The following is a 13,256-nucleotide window of genomic DNA, read 5'->3' on the forward strand; positions in this document are numbered from 1 at the left end:
TGCCTAAATTTCCAGATACCCACACACATATAACAATAAGAATGGCTTATGTGTGTTACTCTTTTCAGATGTGGACGTGTATATTTAGAAATTGAAAATCAAAATGTCAAGAAGTAGTCGAAGAAATTTGATTTTTTTAAGTACTGAGCAAAATGTCCAGTTTAATATCAGCGTATGTGTGTGAGCGGAGACAGAGAGGCAGAGAAGGAGATGGGCAGAGAAAGAGAAAATGAAAAGTATTTGGGGAAAGAAGAAGGAGAGAAAGAGAGAGGAAGGGAGGGAGAAAGAGAGAGAAAAAGATGGGGGAAAGAGAAAGAGAGAAAAAAGACAAAGAAGAGACAGAGAGAAAGAAAAAAAAACAGGAAAAAAAAAAGGAGATTGAGAGCTGCTTTCTTTGTTAGCGGACAAAAGGAGACATAAGGAACATGCTTCCACTTCTGACACCATGTAAACTAAAAAGCTAGTACATGCTAGTGTAAGATTAAGAGCTGCTTTCTTTGTTAGCGGACAAAAGGAGACATAAGGAACATGCTTCCACTTCTGACACCATGTAAACTAAAAAGCTAGTACATGCTAGTGTAAGATTAAGAGCTGCTTTCTTTGTTAGCGGACAAAAGGAGACATAAGGAACATGCTTCCACTTCTGACACCATGTAAACTAAAAAGCTAGTACATGCTAGTGTAAGATTAAGAGCTGCTTTCTTTGTTAGCGGACACATGGAGACACCATCTCAAATAGAAGGCTAGTACATGCTAGTGTAAGATTAAGAGCTGCTTTCTTTGTTAGCGGACACATGGAGGCACCATCTCAAATAGAAGGCTAGTACATGCTAGTGTAAGATTAAGAGCTGCTTTCTTTGTTAGCGGACACATGGAGACACCATCTCAAATAGAAGGCTAGTACATGCTAGTGTAAGATTAAGAGCTGCTTTCTTTGTTAGCGGACACATGGAGGCACCATCTCAAATAGAAGGCTAGTACATGCTAGTGTAAGATTAAGAGCTGCTTTCTTTGTTAGCGGACACATGGAGACACTATCTCAAATAGAAGGCTAGTACATGCTAGTGTAAGATTAAGAGATGCTTTCTTTGTTAGCGGACACATGGAGACACCATCTCAAATAGAAGGCTAGTACATGCTAGTGTAAGATTAAGAGATGCTTTCTTTGTTAGCGGACACATGGAGGCACCATCTCAAATAGAAGGCTAGTACATGCTAGTGTAAGATTAAGAGCTGCTTTCTTTGTTAGCGGACACATGGAGACACCATCTCAAATAGAAGGCTAGTACATGCTAGTGTAAGATTAAGAGATGCTTTCTTTGTTAGCGGACACATGGAGGCACCATCTCAAATAGAAGGCTAGTACATGCTAGTGTAAGATTAAGAGATGCTTTCTTTGTTAGCGGACACATGGAGGCACCATCTCAAATAGAAGGCTAGTACATGCTAGTGTAAGATTAAGAGCTGCTTTCTTTGTTAGCGGACACATGGAGACACCATCTCAAATAGAAGGCTAGTACATGCTAGTGTAAGATTAAGAGATGCTTTCTTTGTTAGCGGACACATGGAGACACCATCTCAAATAGAAGGCTAATGAAACATTTCCTGAAATAAATATGAACTACAAACTTTATTTTAACCAAATACTTGATGTATCAGCACAGTTATTCGTAAAACACACTTGATTAGCAGATCACTCATTCCAAATAACAACAAAGGTCCACCAGTTTGTCAATACGCACAATACCAATACTGGTCATTCAAAACACTACCACACCTGTCACTTCGAAAGACCAGTACCATCAAGGTCGTTTCATTATGAAAAAAAAAAAAAAAAACTATCAGATCTAGAGTCTGCCACTGCTAGTTGTACCTTTGATGTAGAGTTTGTGACCCTCCGTGATCGAAGGCGCCGGCTAGACCCAATACTCTCAATGCAGCACAAAACAGTCACTTAGTGGAGGTGCACGTGCACACCTTGAAGACCAGGGGGGGGGGGGGGAACGAAGAGATGCTCCCTCTGCTAGCAAACAGTTGTGCCGAATTGCCTAGTAAATATTTCTTAATGCACTAAACGACTCCAAACGAACATCGACACTCTCTTTAAATTATTGAACTTAATGTTTATATATATATTAATAATCTACTGAGTTCTACTCCAATGGTGTCCAAACTACGGTCCACGGGCCACATCCGGCACGTGTCGCGGTGCTATTTGATCCCACGAAACTCCAGCCCAGAGTATGTGGTGAAGCCAGAGATACTCAAATACATTGTACGATTTTAGGCAGTGATGCGGCCCGTGACTCGCATTTCGGAAATGTATATGACCGCAGAGAAAAAAGGTTGTACAACCTCCGGGTCTACTCGAGTGATAAATTTAAGCCAGTCCAAGGCTTAGGCTTTTAGAGAACTAGCCTTAACTAACAAATGGATCTGAAGCCGACTAGAGTATTAGCTCCTGATCTTTGTAATAGGCCTAAGGGTTGAGTCTTGGAACTCTAGGCCTGAGGAAGCTTGCCTCCAACTGCCAGTCTGAACAAATTTCTGTCTGTGGAACATCCAGGCCAATGTCCGATGACTAGTATCCCAAGACGCTCGGATTAGAAGCGAGGCCAAAGGCCGAACACACCGGGGAAAATCCCCCATATTCATTCTTTGTAAAGCCGTGGAGGTGTTTTCAATAAAAAGCAGGCCCTTGAGGAACGGCGTGTGGATAGTGACTTGTTTGTTGAGGCTTTCTTCCATCCCCGCCAGTGCTATGGCCTCGGTCCTGAGGCACCCTAGCGGGGGGAATTTTTTTTTGCTTCCCTATCGGCCTAAGATTCTCCTTTAACGACCGTTTCCACCCGAGCACACGTTTAGGCTTAGATGCATTTCCCGGGAGTTCTCAATCTAAACGTTCGACTAGCTAATTTATCGAAAATATATATGGGTGTGTGTATGTAGGGGACGGAAAGGTGGATTTCCTCAGCTGTTGCCAGGCTCACTGCATTGTTGCAATCTATAGACAATGAATAGGACCATAATATGTAAACAGAGAAGTGTGTCACGTGTTTTCAGCGCAACACATAGATACACCGTGTTCACGGGTCAGATAAGATTGGCCTCGGGCAGACCTGGTCAGCAATGTCTAAGTTTAAGACTAAAAAAAAAAAAATATTATCATTTCAGGTCAGTGACAAAAACTGTCAAATTAATGCAAAACTTTTTAAACAATGAGTTTATTCTTGGAGTTGAACGAATATCCCTTTCTTAATATAACCTCCCTTACTGTTATGTATTGTTAAGTGTTGTAATTCTAGGGGGGGGGGGTGACTAAAACGGCTTGCATAAATATTTCTAATGACAAAAAGTAGCTGCTGCACTTAATCTTTGCAAGATGCAAAATATGAAATCGGAATTTTCAAAGCTTTTCTAGTTGTTTTTTTTTATCTAAACTTGACTGGTGGACGGACGGACTGACAGACATACCACTCAAAATTAATTGCTGCTTTTCCCCTTTCGGGGGAGCTAATATTGTTTAAACTACTAGAAAGTCTCTTTTTTTTTTTACAAGTGGACAAATAGTGGAAGTTGTGAAACAGGTAGATCCAGATGTCCCTGTGAAAGTCACAGGTGGCAAACATTTCAACAGCACAACTCCCTGGAACATCTTGATCATTATGACACGACAATAAACCTGCCCAAGTGTCCAAACCACTTTATTACAGAGCTGCCGTTCAGGCAAATGATTGAGCGATTAACAGGGCTATACAATAAGTGGACGGTCTGGCTTAATATAATAGAACTTTTCGGCTCATTTTTTTTAATCAAGCAATTAAGCGGAATGCGATTAAGCTGTTTTCTTTAACAAAACAATCCATGCAAATGAATGATACAAGTATTGATCACTCCGAACAATTTTTGTGTTCATTTCACGACTTATTTCTATTTATGAAAATTATTTCACAAATAGTCGTATAATCCAGATTGCAATAAAAGAAGAAATAAGTTTATTCACATACTACAGACTTTGACTTTGGACTGCCAGTGGAGAGTAGGACCGCAACAGTACTTCGTCATCGGACTCTTAGTCTGGTCCATGTCCCGCCATCTTGGTCTACGGATCGCTCTCCATGTTTGCTTTGATCTATCCTCGTGAGTTCCAGTCTACACTGTTGTCTAGTTCTTCACATTGTGTGCCCAATCCAGCGCCACTGGCATCGTTGGATTTCTTGTTCTATCGGTGTTTACTGAGAGAATCCTCAAGTATTTGTCTCAGGAGACGGGCTGTGAATGTACCAGATCATAAGATCTCTATACTATTACAACTCAGGAGACAGGCTGTGAATGTGCCGGGTCATAAGATCTCTATACTATTACAACTCAGGAGACAGGCTGTGAATGTACCAGGTCATAAGATCTCTATACTATTACAACTCAGGAGACGGGCTGTGAATGTACCAGATCATAAGAACTCTATACTATTACAACTCGGGAGACAGGCTGTGAATGTACCAGATCATAAGAACTCTATACTATTACAACTCAGGAGACAGGCTGTGAATGTACCAGATCATAAGATCTCTATACTATTACAACTCAGGAGACAGGCTGTGAATGTACCAGATCATAAGATCTCTATACTATTACAACTCAGGAGACAGGCTGTGAATGTACCAGATCATAAGATCTCTATACTATTGCAACTCGGGAGACGGGCTGTGAATGTACCAGATCATAAGATCTCTATACTATTACAACTCAGGAGACAGGCTGTGAATGTACCAGATCATAAGATCTTTATACTATTACAACTCGGGAGACAGGCTGTGAATGTACCAGATCATAAGATCTCTATACTATTGCAACTCGGGAGACGGGCTGTGAATGTACCAGATCATAAGATCTCTATACTATTACAACTCAGGAGACAGGCTGTGAATGTACCAGATCATAAGATCTTTATACTATTGCAACTCGGGAGACAGGCTGTGAATGTACCAGATCATAAGATCTCTATACTATTGCAACTCGGGAGACAGGCTGTAAATGTACCAGATCATAAGATCTTTATACTATTGCAACTCGGGAGACAGGCTGTGAATGTACCAGATCATAAGATCTCTATACTATTGCAACTCGGGAGACAGGCTGTGAATGTACCAGATCATAAGATCTTTATACTATTGCAACTCGGGAGACAGGCTGTGAATGTACCAGATCATAAGATCTTTATACTATTGCAACTCGGGAGACAGGCTGTGAATGTACCAGATCATAAGATCTCTATACTATTACAACTCAGGAGACAGGCTGTGAATGTACCAGATCATAAGAACTCTATACTATTGCAACTTGGGAGAAAGGCTGTGAATGTACCAGATCATAAGATCTCTAAAATATTACAACTCAGGAGACGGGTTGTGAAGAAGAACATTAACCTTTTTGCACTCTCTATCTCCGTGTTCAGTTTGATGTTTCCAAACAATGATAACAGTGATAAACAAATCTTTCAATAAAAGGATAGAACATATCAACTAGTTTATCGAAGGTTACATGAACACGTGATCTTTCTAAAGATTCATTTCTAAATAAAAACAAAGCTAGTCGAACTACGAAGCCTAATATTTATGTCTGTTTTAACTTGGAAGTTTATTCGAAATGGAGTTAACTCAGTTAGTAGGTCACAAAAAATTACAGTGATGTCACTGAATAGTGGAGTTCTCGAGATGCCCAGACCCCTTTAGACTTTTCGCTTTCCTATTCAAATGTTAGGTAGCCTTTAAACATCTGCCTCCATATGGGAATCGAACTCGGCGTTCTTTGGGTCGGAGGACAAGTGTATTACCACTTGGGCGCCAAGTATCCACCTATCCACCCCCCCCCCCCCAAATAAAATCAAAAGTTACAAGGGAGGTATTTTTTTTCCTTTCTCTTAATTTTTAACACTTTTGCAGAGATGCCTACATGCCAAAATGGAAATGCTTATTCCCAGACCTGGAAATGCGTATTTTCCTATTATCAAGAAATATACCCAGGAAAGACTAAACTTAAATCATTCAAGCACATAACATACATGAAAGGCAGATATCCTAAAGTTAACACAGCATAAAGTTGTATAAAAAAAAACAACAGCTATACTAGATCTATCTCGTGATAGATCTAATAGAAAGAGTCCATTTCCAGGCATTGACGAACTAATCTATATATATGATTTTTAAAATCATTTTTTTAATGTTTTTGTTTAATTATTATTATTTTCTGCTTTTCAGATGATAAACCCCACTCGCGTATCTTCGAGTCCATTTGCGTACAAAATACGCAAGATGCTTACTTGTAGGCAACTCTGCACTTTTGATAATGAAATCGAGTAATACAATGACATCATTAGATAAATGGCTGACATCAATAGGTAAATAGATGTCATCAATAGATAAAATAGATGGCATCAATAGATAAATGGGTGACATCAATAGATAAATAGATGACATAAATAGCTAAAATAGATGAGATCAATAGATGAATGGATGACATCAATAGATAAATGGATGATATCAATAGATAAATGGATGACATCAATAGATGACATCAATAGATAAATGGATGACATCAATAGATGACATCAATAGATAAATAGATGACATCAATAGATAAACGGATGACATCAATAGATAAATGGTAGTTGACATCAATAGATAAATAGATGACATCAATAGATAAATAGATGACATCAATTGATAAATGGATGACATCAATAGATAAGTAAAAGCATTTATATACGTTTCTAGAGTTTTGATCTATTGTTTGATCACCGCATACTGTGTTCGAACCCTGACCACTGGCTGTACAGTGGAATTCCCTCCACCCTGACCAGTGGCTACAAGTGGAACTCCTTAGAGCGTATACTACCCGTTACAGAAGCAGCCTCGCCTTGTTCCTCCCCCCCCCCCGGTCTCCATCCCTCTGCCACTAACCAATCGTGCTCAAGTAGGAACTCCTCATCGCCTGTCCAGAGAGTTGCTCCTCGCACGCGAGTTGATCTTTCTACCCGCGCCACAAGTTGATGATGGAGGCTAAGGGAGGGAGAGGGAGAGAGAGAGGTTTGAAGATGGGGAGGACAAAAAAAGGGGGGGGGGGAGGGGGGAGGAAAGCTGCTGTCGTAAAAATAACACAAAGTGGAAAGGGGGGCTCGGGGTGGTACTAGGAAATAAGTTAATGATTGATGTGTAGAGCGAGGAGACAAGAGTACGGGACAAATGAAACATCTTTCATTCACCTCACCCATTGAATACTATCTACATCTACAGCTTCCCCCCCCCCCCACATCGATCGACATTTTCTGTCCTACCGAAATAAACTTAGTTCCCCCCCCCCCTTTCCCAAATAGCTTTTTTCTCTGCCCCCCTCCCTCCCCTCCCAACCCTTCGTTATCTGAAAGATAAGCAAAGGGCCGTTCACTGCGGAAGGAAAACTTAAATTTGCATTGCTTCAGATCAAGATTATTGTTCCTGGCTACTTGTGTGCTGGATTTCTGGGACTTTGTGAGGATTTCTAAGCAGCGACAAGGAAAACCTCCTCATTCGACTCAATGGATTTTATATGAACATGCGTAAGACACATTCTTTTGATCTGTTCATATCTGTTGTGTTTCTCGTCTTTACAAAGATAAGCTACGCATTTCTGTAGACAATCACAGTAGCATGTGTAATTCTTTTTTTTCACATATCATTGTTTTTTTAAATGCATTGTCAACAGTGGTATCAAATATCCTTAAAATATGGTTCCAAAACTGTATGAATACCAAGATTAAAGCGATATAGTATGTTAAAATGTCCGTTTACCGTGACTGAGTACTTATGTTAGAAACATGGTGACTGAGTACTTATGTTAGAAACATGGTGACTGAGTACTTATGTTAGAAACATGGTGACTGAGTACTTATGTTAGAAACATGGTGACTGAGTACTTATGTTAGAAACATGGTGACTGAGTACTTATGTTAGAAACATGGTGACTGAGTACTTATGTTAGAAACATGGTGACTGAGTACTTATGTTAGAAACATGGTGACTGGGTACTTATGTTAGAAACATGGTGACTGAGTACTTATGTTAGAAACATGGTGACTGAGTACTTATGTTAGAAACATGGTGACTGAGTACTTATGTTAGAAACATGGTAGTGCAGTCCACATCGAGGAGATTGATCGTAGTACATAGTGGTTACTAAAAATAACTAATATAGCCTTGCCCTCGAGGCTAAATGTTTATTAAGATACTAGCCGGGTATGACCCGCGGCCCGCTGGCCTTAGTCTGGATATTATTGATCTCCTAAATTGAATTTAGATCTATGTCAGACATGGAGAATGTTCCCTTCACATTTTTTTAAATATTTTCCCGTTCAGTAGACATATTCATATCCAATGTAAAATACTGTGTAGATGGGTTAACCCGAGACCATTCGTATTACAAGGCCTGGACACTGACCTGCAACGTCACAACCTGTGGGCTGTGGAGACCAATAGCACGTTGCCACGTCGTACAGACCTGCTACTGGTCTACCCGATTTTTTTCCAAAAGTTTCGGTCTTTAATACAATGAGGGACCGGTACTTTTTGTCTATTTTTAGAGCCTTCCGGTTGTAGGAGAAACATTAAACATACACTGCGGTCTCCGCCATGCTCCAAGAAACATTTATGCCAAGTTTTATCACGATTGGCCAAACGGTTTTGATTTGTATTCGGGACACATATACATACATACGCCTTACTTTCTGCTTTCTATATTAGATAAGATTTATAAGCGTGTCTGTGACGGTCGAGATGAACATGTTGTTTGTAAAATGTTTTACATGTTTCGGATTTTCCTTCAGAGTTGAAGATAGTTTACCTCCTAGTCCAAACCTCCCGCAGGACGACGGGGGATGGGAGCGGGCAGGGTTTGAACCCTCGACCGTCGATAAATCCGAACGACAGTCCAGTGCGCAAACCGCACGACCAGGCAGCCATCTGCATGCATGAATATATTCCCACAACCTCCAACAAACTGTAATGTCCTCAAAGTTCAACTGAACACAATGATGAATACACAATACAAGTCCAATGGGATCAACTCACCTCCTTACAATCACTAGACATTTTTGAAATATTTTAACACATTTATGCAAACGGTTTTTAGATTTTTTTGTCAAAACAAAACAAAAAATTTACATTAGTATTGCTACGTTATGTAAGTTCTGTCTTACTAACTACTAGATTTACCCCCCCCCCCCCCAAAAAAAAAATGTTAACTTTTTTTTAAAGAGAAAAAATCTATTTAGTATGCATATAAGTTGGACCTAATTTAAAACAACAATTAATAAGTAGTTTTTCGCGTGAACTGCAGCGATACAAAAGGAATATGGAATACCAAACTAAAGGATTTTTTAAATAAATTTTTACGAATTTTTTTTTTTCATCTTTTTGAGGATTTGAATGAAAGATTTACCGTTTACAAACAATTAGATCGATTAGATGTTCATTATAAGACATCAATTAGGCCAGGTTCACATTTAACTTCACGTTCACTTTCACCTATCGTTTGGTCTGCTGGATCGCTGGGGCACCACTCAAGATCTGTCAACCTCCTTTCTCCATTCGTCTCTGTCATTTGTCTTTGATAGAAATTAATTCTGATGTTCTTTCTGAAAATATTGATACCTGCCTTTTTACCTGCCTGGGTGGACCACTTCGTTAATTTAACCTAAGTTAATGTTATTTCCCTGCTGTCGCTTTGAACTAAGTTTTAATCGGCGTCTTTCTGGCATTTAAGCGTGGGTACGAGTGACCTAATTTAAGATAGGTACACTGTCCTCATTTCGTGAACAATGAGGTGTCACTAGGGACGTGACACAGGCTTCTCAAGCCAACACGCTAACCACTCTGCTAGTGGAGAGCCTAAGAACATGGAAGACTGTAATATTCTCTATTGTTGCCACCACTTACGTCAAGAACACATTCTTTCCCTTTGTTTGAGATACCAAACAAAATAATAGTAAATTAACCAACTCGTTTATTTTGTTAAATTGATCATTGTGATGTCAGTTAAAGAAATAAGTCTGCAAAATTTCAGCTTGCTCCGAGATTGGGTGTATGAGTAATAACGTGTACAAACGTTTTACCAGACAGACAAACAGACAGACAGAGTGAGTTCATATAAGCTTTGTAAAAATGTTTTCGGAATGAGAGAAGAAAGTGAGAGAGAATAAGAAAAACTAAGGTCATAAATGAATGTCGTTGATTCTAGGTTCTAGCCTCCCTTTAACCCCAGTTGTTCAGTTTCTGACTTGAGATCATTTTAATTCAATAAAATACGTTTGTTAAAGAAAAGGGAAATAACTTTATCGATCGAACAAATGTTTCTGTATTTTATTGCTGAGCATTAACATATCAGTTTGTGCGTTTAACTTAAGCGGGCTGGGTTGAACCCAGTATGAAGGATTCGTGAACAACACAGATTTTAAAAAAAAAAATTGGGTTTCTTATGATCTGTGTTTTTTTGTTTTTAGTAATCCATGAGACAAACAAACTTAAGTAATTATTGTAATCATCGACCTGCGACTTACTGTAAACAAAAAAATAACAACAATAACAAAACGCAAACTAAAACTGTATGATAACACCATGTCGCAAAGTCATCGGGCCTCGTAAAGACCTTCCTTCAGGGAACAGTACCAGGTATAAGAAGAAGAAGCAGAGAAAGCGGTGGGAAGACAACATAAAAAGAATTGACGGGCCTGTCATTTCAAAGAGATTCATATCTTGTGTAGAGCCCCAACAGTCCGATAGACTGGTGAAGAAGATAAAGAACAAAAAACAAACTAGGATGTGACAACAGAGATTTTCTTGTATGACAGAAGAACTATAAATAGCTTTTTGTTGTTTCGTGTTGTTTTTTTTTTTGGCGTATCCGGTGTACAGATTAAAGGAAGTGTCAATAAGTTACTTTTTTTTTTATTATTTCTAAAATACTTTTGTGTTATATTTTCAAAGCTCTTCAGTTTAAATAAAAAATATTTTCAATATTCATGACGTCTTAGACCAAGTATTAAACTCAATTCTTTTTTTTTTTTTTTTAAACTTGGAAACTAATGCAAACTGCATTGTCACACTATGGAGCAGGTCAGATTATGGTAAAAAAAAATCTCCTAATAGGATAGGTACTGATAGCAGCGAAAAAGAAAAGCCATTTGGTCACTAGACTTCACAAAGACAAGCATCCGCATCTTCAATACTGTCTCAATTTATTCGAAGAACTGAATACCTTGTGGCGGTCTGTGCCCTTACATAAGACGCTTCGTCACAGTCTGCAAGACTTAACAGTACAGTGGAGACCAGTAGTCATAGTTGTGTAAATTGTGTTCATTGATATACATGTGTTTGTACATAGAACCTTCACTCTAGTGGTTCGGTCGGGGTGGGGCATGTTAAGGCAACGCAGGTTGTCGTGGTCACTGACTATATTGATACTTAGATACGCGAAGAATGTAACTGTCTTCTGTTAAGAAGGACACTTTGTAATTTATAAGATACGAAACCTGTACTACATGCTTTGCAAAGCTCCAAATTGTAACCTGCCATTATCGACTCATGGCCTCATACGATATTAGACAACGCTGTGACATCCTGGTTACAACTAGCGATTAATTATAGCACAGCGCTGTCCCGTTGGTTCATATTTCGCACTTTTAAGACCAAGCGTTGACTCACGGCGCCCCCGCTGCGAAAAGGAAATGGAAATGGAATTGCCGATTTCCGTCTCTGCAGGTCTGTGAAGTCACAAGTTCTGTACCCGTATGATGACATACATACGCACAACAGCAAGGTTTCTGCCATAGACTGTTGCAAGAGAGGAGTTGGCTCTGAAGCTCTCACTTACATGGAGTTTGATAATGATGATTATGACTACTTCCCCCTCTCTCTCTCTCTCTCACTGCCCCCCCCCCCTTTCTTCCCCACCTCTTATATGGACAATCAACAGCCTGGTCATCAATCGCATGGTACAAAACACTGGCCATTCACGCGCCAGGGGCCCAGAAGTTGCTCGTGTCCGGAGTGATCGGTTGAGTAGCCGGGATGATATCAGCCCGCAAGGATACAGCCACAAAGATAAAGAGGGGAATCGATGTCTCGATCACGTGATATGAACAGGATGCAGAAGTAAGATAATTGTCACGTGACGCAGTGATAACACGCGATCAAATTTTGGTCAACAAATAATGGAGTGGCCATGTTTATGACTTATTTATAGTCTCCTTCCTCTTCCCCTTTTTTTCAATCCCAGAATTCTGTTTTGGCATGAACGCTGAAGAGAGACCGAAACATTCATTTTTAAAAATAAAATAAGAAATAAAGATGTGGTGGCTCAGTGGTAAAGCGTTTTGTTTTCGAACTGAGGAATCTCCGGTTCGAATCTCTGGGAAGAGAAGACTGGGATTTTGAATTTCGGCACTCTAATGGGTACATGACATCAGTTCGGAAAATTAAAGTCTCTTGGTCGATGTGATGGCCACGTGACACGCATGTTAACCTTTACACTATCTGCCCTATATCGCACAGTCTGAAAGGTACTTAAGTTGTTTTTTTTTTAAATGAATAACAAATGATAAACATACAGAGAGGTTACGTCACGTTGAGATGTTCATTTTGTTAATATAAAAATTAGACAAACAGAAAACACATTTTAAAAAGATGTCAAAAGAATAGAAAAAAAAAAGTACGCTTAGTCTGTTGGATATGTCATAGCAGATCAGTCTCTTGGACCTGTCATAGCACACCAGTCTGTTGGACATGTCCATCGCATACCAGTCTGTTGGATATGTCATAGCAGACCAGCCTGTTGGACATGTCCATAGCAAACCAGTCTTTTGGATAGCTCATAGCAGACCAGCCTGTTGGACCTGTCATAGCAAACCAGCCTGTTGGACATGTCCATAGCACAATAGTCTGTTGGATATGTCCATAGCACACCAGTCTGTTGAACATGTCAAAGCACAGCAGTCTCTTAGGATGTGTCATAGCACGCCAGTCTATTGAACATGTCCATAGCACACCAGTCTGTTGGATATGTCCATAGCACACCAGTCTCTTGGACCTGTCATAGCACACCAGTCTGTTGAACATGTCAAAGCACACCAGTCTGTTGGACATGTCAAAGCACACCAGTCTGTTGAACATGTCAAAGCACAGCAGTCTCTTGGGATGTGTCATACCAAAGAATACTTTGGAATAAAG

General features: G+C 39.7%; 2 protein-coding genes across 3 annotated transcripts in view; one reads left to right on the forward strand and one right to left on the reverse strand.

Annotated features, from left to right (window-relative positions):
• LOC106062053 (mitochondrial inner membrane protease subunit 2-like) overlaps positions 1 to 13,256 on the reverse strand; it is an 89,968-nt gene that overhangs the window by 37,110 nt on the left and 39,602 nt on the right. The gene's annotated exons all lie outside the window — the stretch shown is intronic.
• LOC106063154 (leucine-rich repeat neuronal protein 1-like) overlaps positions 7,394 to 13,256 on the forward strand; it is a 38,676-nt gene continuing 32,813 nt past the window's right edge. For both annotated transcript variants that reach the window (XM_056025719.1, XM_056025720.1), the window contains exon 1: positions 7,394 to 7,594. The gene's annotated coding sequence lies outside the window, so the exon portion shown is untranslated. The remainder of the gene's footprint in view (positions 7,595 to 13,256) is intronic.

The sequence above is a fragment of the Biomphalaria glabrata genome, chromosome 4 (genome assembly GCF_947242115.1).
Source record: "Biomphalaria glabrata chromosome 4, xgBioGlab47.1, whole genome shotgun sequence".
NCBI lineage: Eukaryota > Metazoa > Mollusca > Gastropoda > Planorbidae > Biomphalaria > Biomphalaria glabrata.